Raw genomic sequence first — 19,575 nt, forward strand, 5'->3', positions numbered from 1 at the left:
ATACAAAATATACTATTTTGTGGAGTATTTGTAGAAAATCTTCAATGCTATGCTTTTTTTCCTCACATGCAGCACAGTAACAGACTAAACTACTCCTTCTTCTGCCTTGAAGATATTTAGCAGAGATGATCTTTCAGATTGCAAAATATGTGACCTTTGCACAATGCCATGGCTCATTTTTGTGGCCTGCAGAAAATTGCCCTGCTAATGCTGTTGTAACAGAGAATTTTCTCTCAAAGGATCTGGTCTAAAGGGTCCTATTAACTGAGAGGGATTAAACCAAACAGAAGAAATCTGGCAGGGAAAGTAAATTCCAAAGTTCCAGCTTTTCCATACCTGTATCAGTTGCAATGTGGCATTCTGGCCAGGAGATGATTCTTCAGTAATTCCCATAAGGATATGCAGAAAGAGAAAGATAATCATAATTCTTAATGTTTTCATTAATACATAACCAATACATTTTCTTTCCTTGCCAAGGGTCCCAGATAACCATGGTGCTCCTTGATGGGACTTTTCAGAGGACACATGAGTCTCAAAAGTAGCTGTAAGTATTCACATTATTACTTGAGAAGTGACTAAGTGCTTCAATTTTCAAATAACAGCTTAAATATTGTGACACTATTAAAAATACATATATTATTCTTGAAATAATGTAAAGTAAATAAGTTCTTCTATTATCTGCTCTATATCTCACTGTCTTAATTTAGACAAACAGCATTCCTGTTCAGGATGCTTGCCAAGCACCTGTGGAAGAACTCCTGGAAAGCTGTTCTGCCTTAAACGTCCCTTCTTAGAAATGCTGTTCCACTGTACCTTCTCCAAGTCCATATTCCCACTTGTAGGAATTAACAGTTAGCAGTGGTAGTGGTATAAACTCTTTTCAGTATAGAAGGTCTGCAGTTATATTAGTCTTTAAAGAGTAAAATAATTGACAAGTTACAGAGAACAGACTTCTGCCCCAGTAAAAAGCAAAAGCAATGGCTTTGAATCAGCAGTCTGGTGAGAAGCAAAGTCACCTCCTGTGTTTTTCAGTCACCTCCTGTTTTTTGTTTTCAGCTACATGGAAAAGACATGTTTTATCACTGTCATTGTGTATCAGTCAAACTTTAATACTGCTATGACTGGATTTATTCTATGACATTATACCTCTAGACATGATATATTCTCCAGACATGATCTGCAGAGGTAATCTTTTACAATGGAATCAGTGGAAACTAGGTAAATTAGTCATCACACAAGTACACATTCAGGACTATAATAAATCGCTAGGAAAGTCATTACAAACTTGGAAATAAAAAAGAGTCACTGTTGAGAGGCTTTTCACTATTCTTTATTTTCATTCTTGGGTCCTGGTTTCCTGGAGATCTTTCCTCTTATGTAGAAACAAAATATAAATGTATTGGAAGTACAATAGTCCTCTGAGTTTGGAAAGATTTCCAAAAGCAGGCAACTTTCTGTAGATAGATCTGTGCTCATATATAGAAAATGTTGAAACTCTGAAATGCTGAAAACTTGGATCAAGCAATTTGCTGAATGTTGCAGCAAATAAGATCTGTGTAAGGCAGCAAAAAATACAGAACTTGGATTCTGTTCAAAAATGGGCTTAAGAACATTGCTTGTCTTTACAGCACACAAAAGGGCTGTTTCAATTTGACTTGTGTTTGCACCATCAACAGAGCCTCTTAACAGGGCTACTTAAAATTCCCAGTAGATTTCAATTTCTCATTTCCTTCAATTTGAAGTTGCTCAAAGAAAGCATAAGAAAAAAATTGTTTGAAAGTGTAAACTTTCCAGTGAGCTCAAATAGGATGGCCGTCTGTAACGGTGGGAAATAGTTGGACACACTCTAAGTCTCCCCATCTCATTTTTTTTTACCCTTAAAGCCTTTTCTTTAAGAAAGGGATGTGCTTTTTCATGTCCTCTCTTCAGAGAGATTGAGACACAAAAACACAGAATAACTTGCCAAAGTTCAACAGAAAGTCTCTGGTGAAGAAAGGAATTTGCTTTTTTTTCCCCCTTTCCTTACATAGGAATAACCACAATGTTGTTCGTTGCACAATGTCAGTAATTTTCTGGACACAGCATAGAGTTAGATTTTATGAAAGACAAAAATTAGATTAAACTACTAGTGCCTTGTATATCTTTAGCATTTCAAATTCGGGGCAGTTATTCATTTTGAGAAGAATGTCTTTTTATAAATGGATTTTCCTTCCCTTTTTAATCTTTGGATATTTTTTAGATTATCACTTCATTCTTCTGCCATGCTTTTTCACTGAATATATTAAAATTAGTTTGTCACTGCCAATCAGGGAAAGTTTTGGTGTATTTACCAAACTACTTTTTTCTTTCCCTTAGTTACAAGAGCCTCTAGCTGCTGTGATTTAGGGCTTTGCCATTCCTTGAACTCAGAAGAACCACCCCATTTTAAACCAGCTAGGGACAGTGCTGGATGTTAGTGAAGAGCTTGTTCCAGTTGTTTTTGCAAGCAGGAAAAACAGCACAGCTGGAAAAATTAATTTAAAACAATTATTTTTAGAAGTTTTGGAGTGAACAGCTACAGGTCTCTAGCTTTAAAACAGATCTTTATTATGGCATTGACACCCATGAGTGGTTTCCATGAATAAAAATGGATGTGTAAAGACTCATGATTAGAAAGTTTTTCAGTTTTGTTTTTGTCTGCTTCAGGCATCATATTCCACGGTGGTGCCTGCACTAGCATGCTCAATTTAATTGAAAGAAGAGGTAAATGCAGTTTTCCCAGAATGCTGCACCAAGTTCTCCACTCTTCATAGCAAACATAGAGTCAGCATTCCTGCTGATGTCTCTGCACCTGCCTGTGTGCTGGTGGAACCACTCTGGCTGTGCCTGTGTGTTCCATGAACAATAAGAATGGGTGGCCCTGGGGCCGAACAGCACCTTTCTGCCAAGGTGTCCTCAAACTGGTAATAATTAGCATTGACTCCACTATGCACAGAAGGTTGATCTATCTCTTTACCATATATATCACTATTAAGAAACTCATTGCTTTTATAGACAATTACGATACACTTGGACTTAATTAGTCCTCCAATCCAAACACTATCACTATTGGCTAATTAAGAAATTACCCTTTGGTAAACAAATTTCTGTAACACATTCCACATGTTCACAATAACAGGTGCAGTAAGTGAAGATAAAAACTGTTTTTCATTCTTTTCTCTGATCTTCTCATAACCTTCCCCAGAAAGGCCTGGGAAAGTTATGTGTTGCTCTCTGTAGCCAGAGAGCTGTTGCCACACCTTTCTTCAGCTGGTCATGTTAGGATGTGCTGCTGCTCCTGGACCAGCTGTTGAAATCAAGCCTTCATGTCAATGCCCTTCTGGTAGACTTAGAGTCACTTGCAGGAATACCTCAGGGAATAATACTAAGTGAAGCAACAAATACAGCATCAGGCGTCCTGTCCTGCTCTTTTTTATGGTGCTTGTTCAAAAGTTGACACCACAAATCAAATTTATTCAAGCTCCTTGGCAGTGAAAAGCAGTTTGTATAACTGGCTCACTTTGGTAGGCAAGAGATAAGAAAAAGCAACACAGCAAGGATGCAGCCAAACTGAGATTAGAAGGATTGATTCCCAGACTCTCAACCTGAGGTCTCCTATTCTTTCAAAACACAATAAAAGCTATGAAACACAGTTATTAGCTTAAATTGTATATTGGGAACATGAACAATGAAACAATCATTTATTTTGTTGGCTCAGAAAACCAAATCTGGATAGGGTTGGATGGGCTGATTATCTCAGTGTAAGGGTCATTCTGGGGCTGTAGATGGAAAGTCAGGCCCATTAAGTTTCTGATCTCCAGTATTCTGTTGATTTTTTAATACTATGTGCTCGTAACTTTCCGTCTACAAATCCTGTCAGAAATTTAGAGGGTTTTGAGACAGAAATATTTTTTTTTCTTTGGAACCAGATTGGAAGAAAATCTTAGCCACACTGACAGGTTAAAAATTGGAAGTAAATGCTTATCCACTTCTTAACTTCTTTTTCTGGGTTAACAAACTTAGATCAGATACAGAAATAAATTTTTCTGAATCTGGGAAATTTGGCAAATTAGAGATTCAGAGGGTTGTCATGGTCAGTCTGTGTGTAACACAATTCAGTTCCATCTTCTGGCCCTACTTCTGCCCTTGTCTGTATCCAGTCCATTTACCTAAGTACAGAGTGCTCAAGTTAGGTCTGGCACCATCAAGAGGTGAGATATCAATGTGCATTTTCTAGTACCTTGTAATATTATCTATTAACACTATTGGCATTAACAATAGTATTAATGCTCTCTACTGATATTTACTATTCTCTAATATTGAATCTTTCAGAATGAAAATGCTTTTTATTTTATCAGAGCCTCTCTTATTCTTCAGAGTTCAACAATATCAAAGCTCATGCATTACTTATTACAAGCCATAATTCTCAGGTACTCAAGAACATGGAAACTGGGAATAATCTGCCACATGCTCATGTTAAATTCTGTGCTATTCTTACTTTTTGAAATAAAAGAATGAATACTGGTTTGATGTTGTTGTAAGCAGGAGAGGATAAATATTACAAATATTACAGTATTGTCAGAATCATTACTACCTGAGACTTTGCTTGTTCCACTGAATAAACTTACATTTTTTCCTCACAGCTTTTTCTCCAGGACCTTCCTGCAAGCTCTCCAATCAGTACATCATTCAAGACCACATGGCTGCTCATTTGAAGAAATTGATGTCTGCTGAAGGTGAGTACAGTCTTGAATTATGACAATATCTATGTAGGTAAAAGGTGAAATCAGAGTTAAGGATATGTTGCTTGCCCCTATTTTTGGCTGGCTGCTGACTTACATTTCCCTTTCTTTCCTCCCTCTCTCTGTCACCAACTCAACAGGAGTAGGAGGATTTAGAAGTGAGGCATAAAATGATGTGCCCTAAGAGATATGTAGAACACTCAATTGGAACTGTAACCTTGACTTGGGAGAATTCTGAATGTTGAAGGATGTAAAGTCTGTGGCGAGAAACTGTTCCATGAAATGATAAGTTCATGTTAGGAAGAGGAATATTATCTAATTCCCCTGTATTTTTTTACTCATAGTTTCTTTTTAGGGGTATATGGCAGTGGACTAACAGGAAAGGTAAAATGAGAACAAAGGCAGGTATTTGTTTAACTGGGAGAAACCACTGAAGAATAACAGTGGGGTTGCAGTTTTTTAAGGTTTAGAAAGTTACAGTATCAGTCCTAAGTAACCTAGAGGGAAGTTCCACTAACTACACATAGTTCCTGAGGGCTCTTGAAATGCTCTCCCTACTGCAAATAGCTACAAACTACTAGAAAAAAAATTCAGAATTTTAAAAAAAAGTCCTCTCAATTGTCTGGAACTGTGTAACTTCCAGGTGCTTCAGGTGCAGATGAAACAGGTGGAGTTGAATGGCCATAGCTGTAATTAGGTTCCTGCAAGACTTCCAGCTCTTGGGCTCCAAAGGCTTTCTGACCAAAAAATTCGCTGATCACATGCAGTGAGTTTATAATAACACAGAACTATTGAACAATAGATGAGATTTCTGCTGTGGGTTTGGGTTTTTTTGGTTGGTTGGTTGGTTTTTTGTTTTTGTTTGGTGTTTTTTTGTTGGGTTGTTTTGCTTTGTTTTGTTTTGTTAGGTTTTTTTGTTGGGTTTTTTTGGGGAGTTTTGTTTTGTTTTTTGGTTTTTGGTTTTTGTTTTTTTTTTGGCCAGGAGACCAATCCTTTTGTAAATTTGCAGTGACAAAAGCTTTATCTTAAACTGCCTTGCTCAAATACAGTGCATCTTTTCATTGTGGTGTTGGAATCACTCTTTGAAAGTTTCGTGACCTCCACCATGCTACAGTTCATGACCATCCCATTAGTATTAGGAGGTGGAAGCTGGATTGCTGCTGTGTACTTTCATACACAAGTGACTTTCACTTTTTCATGGCTAATGTCACAGAAACAGTGAACTCTAGGAACTGTAGAATTCACATCCTAGAGCTTTACTTATAAATATACAGAAGCATCAGGACTAATTAAGAGCAGCCAACACTGCCATATATAATTAAAATTTTATTCTCAACTAGTGAAGTCTAAATGAGGGAGTGAAGGTCAAAAAATAAAAGGAAAGTAACAGAGGTGTTTTGCAGACTTTTTGTCAATTACATTTGTATAGCTCAGAAGAAACTACACAAAAGATATTCTTAGTATAAAAGGAGCCAAGTGCTTTGTTCCCAAGCAGGTTTCAATTCTTTTTTCAAATGTCAGTCCTGCTCCTCTGCAGTAGAATTCAGTCAATCTGGAAAGAGCTCCTCACAGTAGGTGCTAATCAAAGTTTCCAGTGGCTAGAATTTCTAATTCTTAGGTGTTTCACAATCTGAATTTACAGTTCTTAAAAGTCAGATTTGGAACCTTTAATCTTAAAACACTTATTTTACTTTTTATAGTGCTTCATCAATCACACACATATTCCTTGTAGAGCCAACTTTTGCATACATATCAAAAACTGCAATATTGCAAGGATATCAAGGTTCTCTTCTGTGCATACCTGATGCTGTGAAATGCTGATTTGCCACCTGCTCTGTACAGCTTTACAAGAGATTATAGAATTGTGTGCCTCTGAAAAATCTGGTCAGGTTATAAAGGCCTTTTCCGGTATCCTTCCAAATATTCTCCAGTCCTTTTGAAATGCATCTACTTTTTAAACTACAACTTGTTTGGCCTCACTCCAGATAGTGGCCAGCCCTGCACGACTAAAACATTTGTGCACTTGTACAAACTACAATTTGCTTTGACATTTGGCAGTAATCACAGAAGTAAAAGATGGAAATTAAGTCAGTGTCCTTCAAATGCAACTGGAATATTGAGCTTCTAGGAGATTGCTTTTCCCTCTACAGTCAAAAATACTATTTCCTCGTGCACCTCAGTTATATCCAGGGATATGCAATCTGACATAGAGCTCCTTACCACCCTTAACATCTCCTGTATGGACAAAAGACTTAATGAAAGCTGAAGAATGCTTGATTCCTCGAAGCTTACTCCATTTAATCTTTTACAATTAAAGCCAAATTACCACATAACAGAAAATGTGGTGTGCAAAACTGTAATTGTGCAATGAAATAGCTCCTGTTGCTAGGAAGATGATGAGAAACTGATGACCTTGATCCTCAGGACATCCTGAATCACATCTTGATGCATCAGTTGGCCGTTTCCCCTGTCTGATAGCAGCTGTATACTCAACCATGAAATATAAACTTTCTGGGTAGTAGTAAATACCAATACAAAATTAGTTCAGCTGTTCTTAAATTTTAAATTAAAATAAAGGTTAATAAATGTAGCCATACTGGCTCTAATTTCTATACGTAAGGAAACATGGGTGAAAGCCACAAAAATCAGATCCAGATTAGATACTGAATCTAATAGTAACAGCACTGATGAGGTACTTATCTTATGCTTTTATGCAGATAGAGACAAAGGGTCAAATCCTCAAATGGTATCATTGCAGCTGTACTTGGTCTAACTCAACAAATTTCATAGCTTTTAATCTATGCCAGATTTTGAGAACTGATCAAGGACAAAGATAACAGAAGAAAATGGTGTTCATCAGTATGGGAAAATTAGGATTTGGTGGCCAGTAGATCTGTATTATTTATTAATAATGCTAATATTATGCAGTCTGGTCCCATAGGGAATTCAAAACCTTACGATTATCAGTTTCATCTCTACCCATTTTGCTATGATTATTTGTGATGTCAACGTTTCATTGGACTGAACCTACTTTTTGTTAATACAGCTGCTGTTGATTCATCTGCACCAAAGAGTTTGCATACCAGTGTTAAATGTGAGTAATTTTATTTTGGTTTGTTTTGAAAGTAGGTCTGCCTTCATTTGTTTGGTTTGGAAACACTTGTCTTTTATGATAAAGGTATTCTGAAAAGGCATATATATGCTGAAAATATGCATCCTCAGGGTTAAAATAATAGTACCTGGTATCTAATCTAGTATCTAACTCAATTGTATCCAGCACTTGGTTCCTGTTTGCACAGATACAAGCTAACCTGCAGTGTGGGACTTGCTGAAACACCTACTGCAAGCAAGGCTGTTGGAGTCATAAATTGCTGTCTTTTTTCAGCCCAAATTCAGGCTACTGGCCCTTTGAATTCCTTACTATTCCACGCTGCGTTTTTCATTCCCCTGGCTGTTCCGTTGCCTTTGGACATCGGGCACACGACCGCTGAAACAGGTTTTGAGGAATAAATGGGGCTTTGGTAAGAGAACCTTGCACTGCACCTTAACGCCACCTCTTGGCTGAAGCCTGCAGGATCCAATGTCAAGGCAGAGTCTCTCCTGCCCTTCCCTTTTCGATGGGAAGGAAGACTGATGAAAGGGAACCCGTTCATACATTTCCTTGGAAACACCACCTTCACTTTGGTAAGAGATTTGGTTTCCCTCATTCACCAGGTTGTGAGGCATATTCTTCTTATCTCTATTCTATCTTTTCTTTCTCTGATAATTACATACAAGGCAGGACACACACTTCCTACACAGACACCATCTGTTTTTAAGATGAAATTCAAAAAACTGGTAAAATGGAAGCTCCAGTTTTTCCACAGTGCATGCATAGTGGGAGCCATGTATGTGAGACCTGCAGAGGCCCCGTTGCTCTGAGCAGGGCATGACACACTCGGAAGCAAAGATAGCTCGAGGCAATGGTGAGATGCCAGATACACACAAGTCAAGAAGGCAAGCATAACCCTTGCCCACAAAGAGTCAGAAAAATGTATCATATGAGATCCTCATTAGACAAGAGCAAGAGAACAAGTTCAAGATCATAACACATTACAATCAAAACTTTCTTAACTTTGTTTTTTAACTCCTCATGCTCAGCAGGGGTTTCCATTTTTTCTCAGAGCTGTCTTTTATATAACAATTTTAAGATTATTATTTTATATTAATCCCTTTAATAGTGATTTAACAGTGCACTAACAATAGAAAGAAATGCCACAGAAAGTTTTCTGAGAACATTAGTTTGACAGAGAGGTGATCCTGACATAGAAGTGCAAGAGGAGTACAATCTCACCTCCTTGAGAATATCAAGAGGACACAGAGGTTGTTCAGCTGGGTTTGCCACAGTAACAAGTGTTCCTAGAAAGGGAACTATCAGAGGGAAACATTATCTGTGTTTCTTAGAATGTTTTCTTAGGAAGATACTCATCTTACAGAGCTAAGCAGAATCATATTGGTTTGTTCAGTTTTTGTTAATTTAGAAGCCCACACTGAGTACAAGGTGCCTGATGGTCATAGGAACCACAATGTGATACTCCCAGTCAGTGAAAGTGAGGACCCAATGTAATTTTTGTCAGTAGTCCACTGGGGAGATGCAAGTCACCTGTGTCATTTAATATTTATCTTCACTAAAAGATAGTATATATGAACTAAGTCCTTTTCCTGACAGGTTAGCTGCAGAAATGTCTGCCTCACCAAAAGAAAATTTAACCCTAAAGGAATAAAACTCAAAATTAGAAGTCACAATGAAAATGTGCATCAGAACTTCTGTGTTCTGAAGTGTTAAGTAGGGCAGTAGCACAATGGAGGTACAGTTGTTGCTTTTGGGGATGACATGCAAATCATTACTTTATGCCTACAAAAATAAGCTTCTGTTTATTATTTGCATAATCAAATATCATTTGCATAAACTAAATAAATTACGTCTGTTTTGCCAGCCTACTAGAATAATGGCAGGACAAAACTAATTTTCTGCTTAGTACAAGATTACAGCATTTTTTTCCTTTTCATGTAGGATTTCTCCCACAACTATCTCCCACTATTAATTTTGCTAGTTACTAAATGTGAAGTGTTTTTAAAACCTTGACATTTATTAGAACTTTGACAGGTACACATTCTGAAGCCATATATTTTCTTATCTGTTCTCAATCCATATACTCAGTTAGATATAACCTTGTTTTCCAAATGTGTGAACTGTGGGAAACTGGAACTGTGTTGGATTTTTCCAAATGTGTTGATCTGTGTTGGATACCACACGTTTCAGTGATAGGCTGAAAAGAAAAATCAGGTCACTTGGTAGTGATGAAGACATAGGAAAATCTGTAAAACTAAAGAGAAAGCTGCAAAGATTAGTTCTGAGAAGCCAGAAGAAAATATAGAGTACAAGACTTTGTTTCATTTTTGAGAATAAATGCACAGCAGATAAAACACTGTAAGGAATTTGCTAGTATTTCCTATAAATAAAGTGCACCATTTCACAAGGCATCTGTAGTGTTGCACTGTGGATTCAGAACTGTACAAAGTGAGAGATGTGCAGTGGATAGGACTTTCTCCTGAATGTGTTCAGGTATATTTTGGATTTTCAGTTCTAAGCTTTAGAAGGACACTCTTATACATTTTTTTTACTTCATTGGGCTCTCTGTACTTCTAGATTTCATTAAGCTAATAATGTTGCAGTGGGTAAGAGTGCCATTGAATTAGCTGATTTTTTTTCACATAAAAAAATCTTCTAATGACCTTTAAGTATGGTGTGTAAAGAATAGCAAGTGCCAGCTTTCATCAGTTTTTGAGAATAGAATAGAATAGAATAGAATAGAATAGAATAGAATAGAATAGAATAGAATAGAATAGAATAGAATAGAATAGAATAGAATATTCAGGTGGAAGGGACCTACAATGGTCATCCAGTCCAGCTGCCTGACCAATGCAGGGCTGACCAAAAGTCAAAACCTGTTAATAAGAGATTATTCAAATGCCTCTTAAACACTGATGAGCTTGGGGCATCAACCACCTCTCTGGGAAGTCTGTTCCAGTGTTTGACCATCCTCTTGAGAAAGAAATGCTTCGTGATGTCCAGTCTGAACCTCCTCTGGCAAAGGTTTGAACCATTCCCACAATTTGTATAAAATTTGGATAAAATAATAGTGAAATAATGCTGAAATAATAGTTGTGTCTCTTTAATGTTACCTTAGCATTCAAAGTGCTCTTGAAATTGCACAAACGTATGACAAAAGTTAGGGAGAAAGAGTTAAGATAAAGCTTCCTGAGCAGTCACTTCTCTCCAACACAGAGCTGGCTTTGTTGTAGCTGTAAAACTGTGTCTCCAATATTCTTATGCTAAAAATCACTGGCCATTTTTCAGTTTCCCTTAAAGAATGGAAAAACATGTGTCTGCCCCATGCCTTAAGAATAAGTATATTAGCTGGAGATGCAGCAGAGACCAGGGATATGAGAGATACAGTTCACCATCACAAGTGTTCTTGTGGAGATAAAATTATACAGAGGTGTTTTAAGAGTCATGAGAACAGCATGATTTATGAAAGTACTGTGAAAACAGGAATTCCTTCACCATTCCAAGTGTCTGTGTAGGAGGATGTTTACATTTCTTACTCTCAGCAGAAGGCACACTTCCTAGAAAGAACATCTAATGAGTATGGAAAGAGGATAAGGTGTGCTGCTGAAGGCACCAGTTACAAGGTTTCAGAAGAGTGTCTCAAGGATTGAAAAGAAAAATTCATGTTGCAATGGAAATGTGAAAGCTCTGAGACATTGTTTCTATATGAACAAAGGAGAAAAATCAGTGTAATTTTGTTTGAAATTAATGCTCTATTTATTTATATAGCCCTGAGCCTGAGACTTAAACTTAGCTGTGGCATCCAGAACACCCTTTAAATTTCTCAGTTATTAGGGATTAATACTTATCAATTAATATTAAGCAGTTAAATAACATTTTTGGACCTAGAAAGCATAAGACAGCTCTAGAAGTCTCTTCTAACCATCATTTCCATGTTACAATGATGTTCTGCCCCAGATTCAAAGTTTGAGTCAGATCTCCTGAGGCTGATCAGCTCAGTAAGGGGAGCAGAAACCTTGGCTGATGTACATATGATGCTGAGCCAGATGAGCTGGCAGAAAACTGGGGAAAAACACTCATGAAAGATTAATCAAGGCAGCTCTAAACAGGAGATCCATAAAGGTAACCCACAACTCATGCAGGAGAATGAGCCACCCCAATTGTTAATCCTGCAGTTCTGAAAATCTCTTACTAAAGCTCAGCCCTTTGACTCCACCAAGTCCATCACTGCAGGAAAGTGCAGTGGTCTAAGGCACCCTACCGTAATTCTCTTCCTACTCTCCCATTCCAGGAATGAGAGTGTGTCCACCAAGGGCTGTTCTCATGTATTTTTTTTATCCTAGGTTTGCAGTATGTGCTCTTCTTCCATTAGGAGAGTACTGGCTATCAGCCCAGAAAACATATACACCAGCATGGAGAAAGTGTGCTCAGAACTGGTCAGGTCACTCCATCAAGCTAAAGAATCTCCTGAGGGAAGAGCCAAGATAAACCTGCCTCTCTAAGCACACTTTCAAGTGCCCACAGCCTTGGTCTTAAGACAAAGATATTCCTTCTCCTTTCTGTTGAGCTATAGTTTGATTACCAAGTCAAGGTCAACTACCACTGATGGCAAGAAGAGCTTTTCAGACCACTGTGCATTTTACACATTTCCCTGGACAATTAAGAGTACAGAATATACATTTACCCAAAAGGCATTATAAGTAATATTTTATGTAAGTACATAAAACCATGTGACTGCTTCTTGTTCACCTTTTGGGAAGTGTTGATCATATAATTGCTTCATATGCTGTGACTCATTTTTATAAATATGAAACCCAAACACAAAAAAAAAAAAAAATGTGCACAGAAACATATGCTTTAGTAATTGGAAAAAGGAATAATAGCTTTCTTTAAGAGGAATTTTCTTTTTCCATGTACCAGCAGAGTATTTAAGTAGTTATATGTGGCACATAGTGGTGTTTTTATAATCTGTGTTTTTCCCTTTATAATTCTCTGCATGAGACAGACATTAGTCAAAATAACAATTTCCATTCAGGTTTTAGCCAGTTGAAAAGGAAGTTGCTTTGTGATTTTCAAGTCCATAACAACTGTGAAAAAGAACAAGCTGTTCCTCCTGATAGTTAAAAGACATAGAAAATTCCAGAATTTTCTCCACAGTTTCTGTGAACAGAGTATACAGTCCATTATATAAACATAGTTTTATCCTTACAGACAAGGAAGTTCAGTTGTCATTAATCTTAGGCAATTGAACAAATCATTTGGCAGTCAGTGAAAATTAATGTTTTTATATAGGCAAACATCAATTTTCTATTGTTGCAGGTTTATGGAGTGCTAGTGAGCTGTTTTTTAATGAAAAGTTTTGTAGTCTGTAAAAAATAAATACATATACCACCCCCACAAGAGAGCTGTAATGAAGGGACTATCAAGTATCAAGTATGACTACTGTGTCATTCAGCTGTTATCCATGATTAAACAACTTGCCTAGTTCACAAATTCTTCTTGTCACTCTGAATCCTACACTGTGCAGGCAACTCCATTTGGGATGCGAGTTCCTTCACAGTACCACTGCACATTCCAAGATGATCTTCTGCCCGAAATGATGCACCAGCTAGAGAAAAGCAGATGAGTGTTATCCTCATTTACCAGGAACAAATTAAGACACCAGAGATTAATTAACATACCTGTGATCACCCTTGAGCTGGGAATTAAGGGATAGTTTCCAAAGTCCTACTATAGTGGAAAGGGGTGCTTTTGAAAAGGGAGGAAGAGTGTAGTGGGAGCTATTGGAGGATGTAGAGAACTGTAGTCTTGTCACAGCCATTGTGCACTGACTTCACCTTTTGCTGCCAAAGGAGCAAATTTCCTCCTGGGGAAATTCCTGTTAATGTCAACATGAGCATTTACAGTAGTAAAAGGTGCAGAATTTGGCACGTGCTTAGGAAACAACATGGCAAAGAACAACAGGCAGTGTCACTTAGAAATGTTTTCTTCTTTATCTGGTGTTCTGAGATGTTTCATCCCCTTTAAAATTGTTGTTATCTACTCACCTGATAGCATTGCAGCATTTAAATATTGCTCAAAACAGATCATGCTGAACCAAACCTTGGGGCTTAAAAAACACCCAGGTCCTGTAGCTTAATGCACCAACATAGGCTTTTTGTAAGGACAATTAGCATAGAGAAGAGCCTCTGAAATCAAATCTAAGTATTTGAGCCTCACCACTGTTTTTTCTGCAGAAGAAATGGTTTTCTTTGCACTGAAATGCCAAAACAGTTCCTCCACCAGACAAACTGTTAGAAGTGCAGACTACAGCACCTGGCCTATAGATGTGAACTTCACGAGTAACTCTCTTTGTATCCCTGTATATTGTATTAGCCAAAAATCTAATCTTACATCAATTAAAAATAGCAGCAAAAACTGAGAAAACATGAGGTTTTGGAGAAGTTGATAGGTAATCTGTGATGATTGACACATATCTCAGAGTTTCAGAAATGCAGCAAGAATAATCTGCTGTGGTTATATAGCCTGTTTTCCCCCTAAGTCTTCTCTGAATTCACTGGTATTTCTGGAAGTTATGGAAAAAGCATTCATATGTCCAAATCTTGTTTATTTACATCCCACTTTTCATTAAAGTGTTCCAAAGGCTAACTTACCCTGCAATGAGGAACATATAACTCTCCTTTAGGATGTATTTTTATTGTTTAATTTCTGTTCTGTTTATTGGTAGTCCTCTGCAGGAATAACATTACTTCTTAACCATCCTTTTGCACAATTAAATACATTCAGCTCCTTAAATTTGACTCTTTGGAGAGTGTTTTCCAGAGTTCATCATACTTATGGATCTTCTCTGTATCCTTCCCAATATGTAAATACTTCTTGAGTAGAGTTTTAAAGTAGGAGATATAATTCTAGCAACAACTGTTGAGGAAGAAGAAGTAAAGGCTTCCTTTACTTCCTGTACTTACAGTTGAGGTTTCCACTCTTCATGGACAGTGCTATTACACTAATTTTGGCTCCAATGTTGCTGTGGGATATTACAGGTAGCTGTTTGTCTAGAAGAAGGTATGGATGTTTTTTTAGTGACACTGATTCCCAGATAAGACTTCCCTTCTTTAGGTTAGAGCCTGCCTTTTCACAGTGGAGCTGTTCCATTATCCATGCTGAAAAGTATGCTGCTTCCCTACATCTGAGCAATACACATCACTGTTACAGTAAACCACCCCTTCATTATTCATGAGCTCCCAAACTGTAGTTATTCAAGTTTTATGAAAAATGATTTTGTTTTCTTTCAGATAAATGAAAGAAATAATTTAATATTACAATATCAAAAGTGATCCCTGCTTTAGAAACACCTGCTAATTAAATTTTCAGATCTCCCAATTCACCATTTTGTAAACACCTGTAATTTTGCCCTAATTTCTTAGTCAAAATACCATGCGGAACATACAGAACAAAGCCAGGGAGCTTACAGAAGTCTTTTAAACAAACACCTTTATCTCATGCAACCACAATCAAAATCTCTTTTTTTCTTACCTAGTTAGCATGGTTCTGTGTTTAACCTTTTTGACCGGTGCTGCTTGCATTAATTACTTCAAATGAGTCTTGTTCAGTTGTTATGTGCAGGACCGATGCTAGCCTGGCATTCATTTACCACTTTTGCTTTTCTCTTGTCCCTTTTTTTCTCAGTCCTTTGAAATGCCCTTGTTGTTTCAAAAGTCATCAGGAATTAAACATCAGCCAACTGTTTTAAAACTCTTGGTAGGAATTAAACAAGAACTCCCACTCTGAGTTAAGAATGAAGGCATGAGCCAAGGTGTGGATTCTATTTCTAACTATAATCACTGGGTTTTGTAACATCCAATAAATAACTTCAGGGAACTTCTTCTGGTTTAAATCCCATACTTGGGCCATAATGTTCTGCCTTAGACCCAAAAATAACCTTCTCTTTTAGGAGGCAGCTGTGAATGCAATCTAAGGTGTTTAACAGCCCTTCTTCCTATGTAGGATAAAGATAAGTAGACTTAAAAGACACTGGATTAAAAACAAACAAACAAACAAAACAACACACATATTTATTTTGTTTCATTCAGACCAACCAATATTATCAGCTAAGCTGCTTCTACTATATGGGGTAAGTTAGTGCCCACTCATTTTGTATACAGGACTTCCACACAGCAGCAAAGGGAAAACAATGTGTTTTATCAAACAGCAAGCAACAATAACTGCCAGGAAAACAGAGTGGGAGCTAGAGCATCTGATCTTCCTGTAGTTTACAGGGACCAGACTACAACCAAATCCCTTTTATTTTCTCTGCTTTTGTCACATTGACAAGTATAGATACCAGTACAAGTACCAGTGAAAATTTACTCTAGCACTGATAAATTAATGTCTGCCACACTAGGCAGGACAATAAATTAACAAGCAAATGAGCTTAAGAGAAAGGTTATTGAATACATTTGCCTAAATAACTCCTGCATTGGCCACACTACATGATTCTATTCCCTGGGAAGCAGTTCAACCAGTTCTTAAACTCTTCAGCTAAGCCATGAGATCAGAAGATGAGGGAAGGCTAATTTTTGCTTTTCTAAAACAAAAAGAAAGAAACCCCAAGCATCATGCAAAGTTTGCATGCGATTTTCTATTTTGTTCTTGGTCATTGCTGTTTTTAAAAAGCATTTGGAGAAAGGCATAATGGGCAGGTGGTTGTTTTCTCCTACAAAGAAACTGGAGAGCAGGGCTGGACAGTGTTTAGGCAAGTAAATCCCTTATCAGACATGTCATCAAGCCAGCATCTGCTGCAGCACCCCTCAGTCAGCCTTACCTGGCTGTGGCACATACAAAACCCAGTACGTAAAACTATCAGGAAAGGGGAGGGAGAGTTGCTATGAGACTTCCTGCCCACGAGCTTTTGCTAACTCCTCAAAACATGAAACTATAATGCACTGGAATAGGATGTATTTGAATAGGCTTGCTGCCATGTGGCGTTTTTATAACTCATATTTATAGTCAAAATATCAGTGAAATACTAGAATAAAGCTTTTAAAACCTGTGGCTCTTTGACCTGGAACATTTTATTTTCTTGCCCTTGGCAAGGCTTGCTGGAGGTTCAGTTGTCCTTCCTCACCTGTGCCCAGACAGAAGGGACGAGTGGCATGGATGTCACTTTTTTCCTGAGGCCTCCCAAGGTATTGGCACAGTCCTTCAAGAAATCTGGTACCCTGACTGGTGGCACTGTTGCACAGACACCACACAAGCTGCCTTTCCTGCTATTTTTCACATGACTGAAGAATGCAAAGTCTTTAATCAGAATGGGGGAGGTCCCTTTGATTGGGCCCATGAAAACCGAGATAAATGAGGAAGGTATTAATCTCTGCATAAGCACGATTGAGCAAGTACATTTTGTTATTTGTTCCAGTGAATTGTATAATCCTGCTTCCCAGTCACCCAAATAGGATTTAGCATTGTCAACACGTGTTTCTTAATAGGATGATGCTATGAATTCATGTCTCTGCAAGACTGGAAAGCCAGATTACATGTCATGGGAGACAGCTAAAACTATTGGTTTTAGCTGTCAGTGAAATCTAGTTTTTTTCAATGAAAAGGACACAGCCTTGAGGCCATCTTGGACTGTGGGATGGTGTGCTCCATATAAGACCCCTCACAAACTTTTGAGGAACCACCCATTTAGAGACGTTATATAAGTGTTTTGTTTTTGTTTTAAATAAGATTAAGCTGTTTCTCTTTGAAAAGAAATAGTACTGTAGGGCTAACACCTGGTAACCCTCCCATTAATTCAGAAATTTGCAATACTAAATACAGATTGCTGCATCTCCCCCTTAAAAACATGTTTAGTAAGTGCTGCTTTACCAGGTTTCAGGTGTTATTCTGGGACATTATTAATGAGATGGCCTCCAATTTCCTCCCTTCAGAGGAGGAGCTGTTGCTTCACATTAGCAAAAACTTTGCAACATATTGTGAGGACAAGTTTTAGTCTCTTGCCACAGTAGCAATGTAAGGGAACCCTGGGCTGATCATGAACCAATTGTGAATTTTGACAGGAGTAAGTCATTATTAATCAAATTATCATCACACTGCAGAAGTCACATTTCATCAGCCCTCCTGAAGCCTTTCCAGCTCTCTAGAATTGTATCTTCAAGTAGCCTCTGCAGCGGCAACCAAAGGGGAAGGAGCAGAACACATTTCTTTTCTGGCCTGCCTGACAGCATTGGCATGTGCTACCACATGCCAGAGCTCCATAGGACGAGGAAGTTCTGACAGATCTGCACTTTCAACTCAAAATATCATATGCAGCTCACAGGACTTCAGTAAATGCCACTTTATTGATATTTTGTGTGAGTCCCTAGTTTCAGCTAGAACTGGAGGTGGGTGGAAGGTACTTTTTAAACATATCTCTACAAAAAGAAATCTGTTATTGCCCATCAATATATACTTTCTCTCAGAGTTGTGCATGGAAGGAACACAGCAGGTAAAAAGAGTTGAACATTTTGGTCATGCATCATTCTTGTTTGCATTATTAAAAGTAAGGTTCTGATAAAAGATGGTGAACTGTGAGAAGCTTTGCATTATACATAATTATGTCCCTGTGGGCTTTTATAGTCTTAGGCAACTCATATCTTCCTCCAACCCCTGTATTTTCTTATTATTACTTTATAATACTTAACATATAATACATTACATATTAAATTCTATAATATTCTATATAGTAATAATGATTAAAAGAATAAATGTTCTTATTTCTACTCTCATTTGCATATTTTCTGGATGATCAGAAGGTCATGAAATCATTGAATGGTTTGGTTTGACAGGGATCTTAAAGATGATCTGGTTCCAATCCCCCTGCCATTGGCAGGGACACCTTGTATTAGATCAGGTTGCTCAGAGCCTTACCCAGCCTGGCCTCAGACACTTCAGAACTAGGCCATCCACACCTTCTATGCCAGTACCAAAGGGCTGAGTCTGTTTCTGTTCATTCTGTGTGTGAGAGACTAACAAAAGGCTGACCCTACCCTTCTCAGGCTGAGTTTGACCAGTGCAGAATGAGGACTGCTGCCTGCACAGACCACAGTGGCAGCCTGACTTTGGTCACCCAACTCTTAGTACACAGACTTGAATCCTTACTCAACTGTCTCAGCTCTTCTGTTTTGACTTGTCTCATCTTCTGTCTAGGATAGGGGAAAGGATGCACAGGTTGGGAACAAAATGTTTCCATGCTCTCTTATTCCTCCAGTAGCTCATTACTGACTGTGTGAGTGATGTAAAGGAGTTCTGGCTCACACTGATTTCAAATTCAGATGTGTGCTGAGCACAGAAGCAGCAAGAGCCAACTGTAAAAGGTAGAATGATTGCCTTCTGTGATTGCTACTTGGTATTAAAAGGAGGAGACAGAATAGTCTTTAGTGGCCAAAAATAAGAATGAAGGGTGATACTCTATGACCGGATCACTGACTTAACAGGAACAGAATGTATTTTCATGTTTACATGTACAGACAAGGACCAGCAGAAAAGAGACAAATTCAAACCCTCAAGAAATGAAAGAAGGATCTTTTATGTGGTCTTCCTGCCTCACCAGTCAAGTGCAGAAGTATTTCTTCAAACCAGCAGGAGGTATGTGATGTTCTGACAGCATAAGACCTGTCACAGAGGTGGCATTGAGCCACATGGAAAAGCCCATTTTCCCCTTAG

General features: G+C 38.0%; 1 pseudogene; it reads left to right on the plus strand.

Moving 5' to 3' along the window:
- The first annotated feature begins 495 nt into the window (after positions 1-495).
- LOC144246084 (spermatogenesis-associated protein 7 homolog) overlaps positions 496-19,575 on the plus strand; it is a 34,959-nt pseudogene continuing 15,879 nt past the window's right edge.

This window comes from Lonchura striata, chromosome 3, assembly GCF_046129695.1.
Source record: "Lonchura striata isolate bLonStr1 chromosome 3, bLonStr1.mat, whole genome shotgun sequence".
Taxonomy (NCBI): domain Eukaryota; kingdom Metazoa; phylum Chordata; class Aves; order Passeriformes; family Estrildidae; genus Lonchura; species Lonchura striata.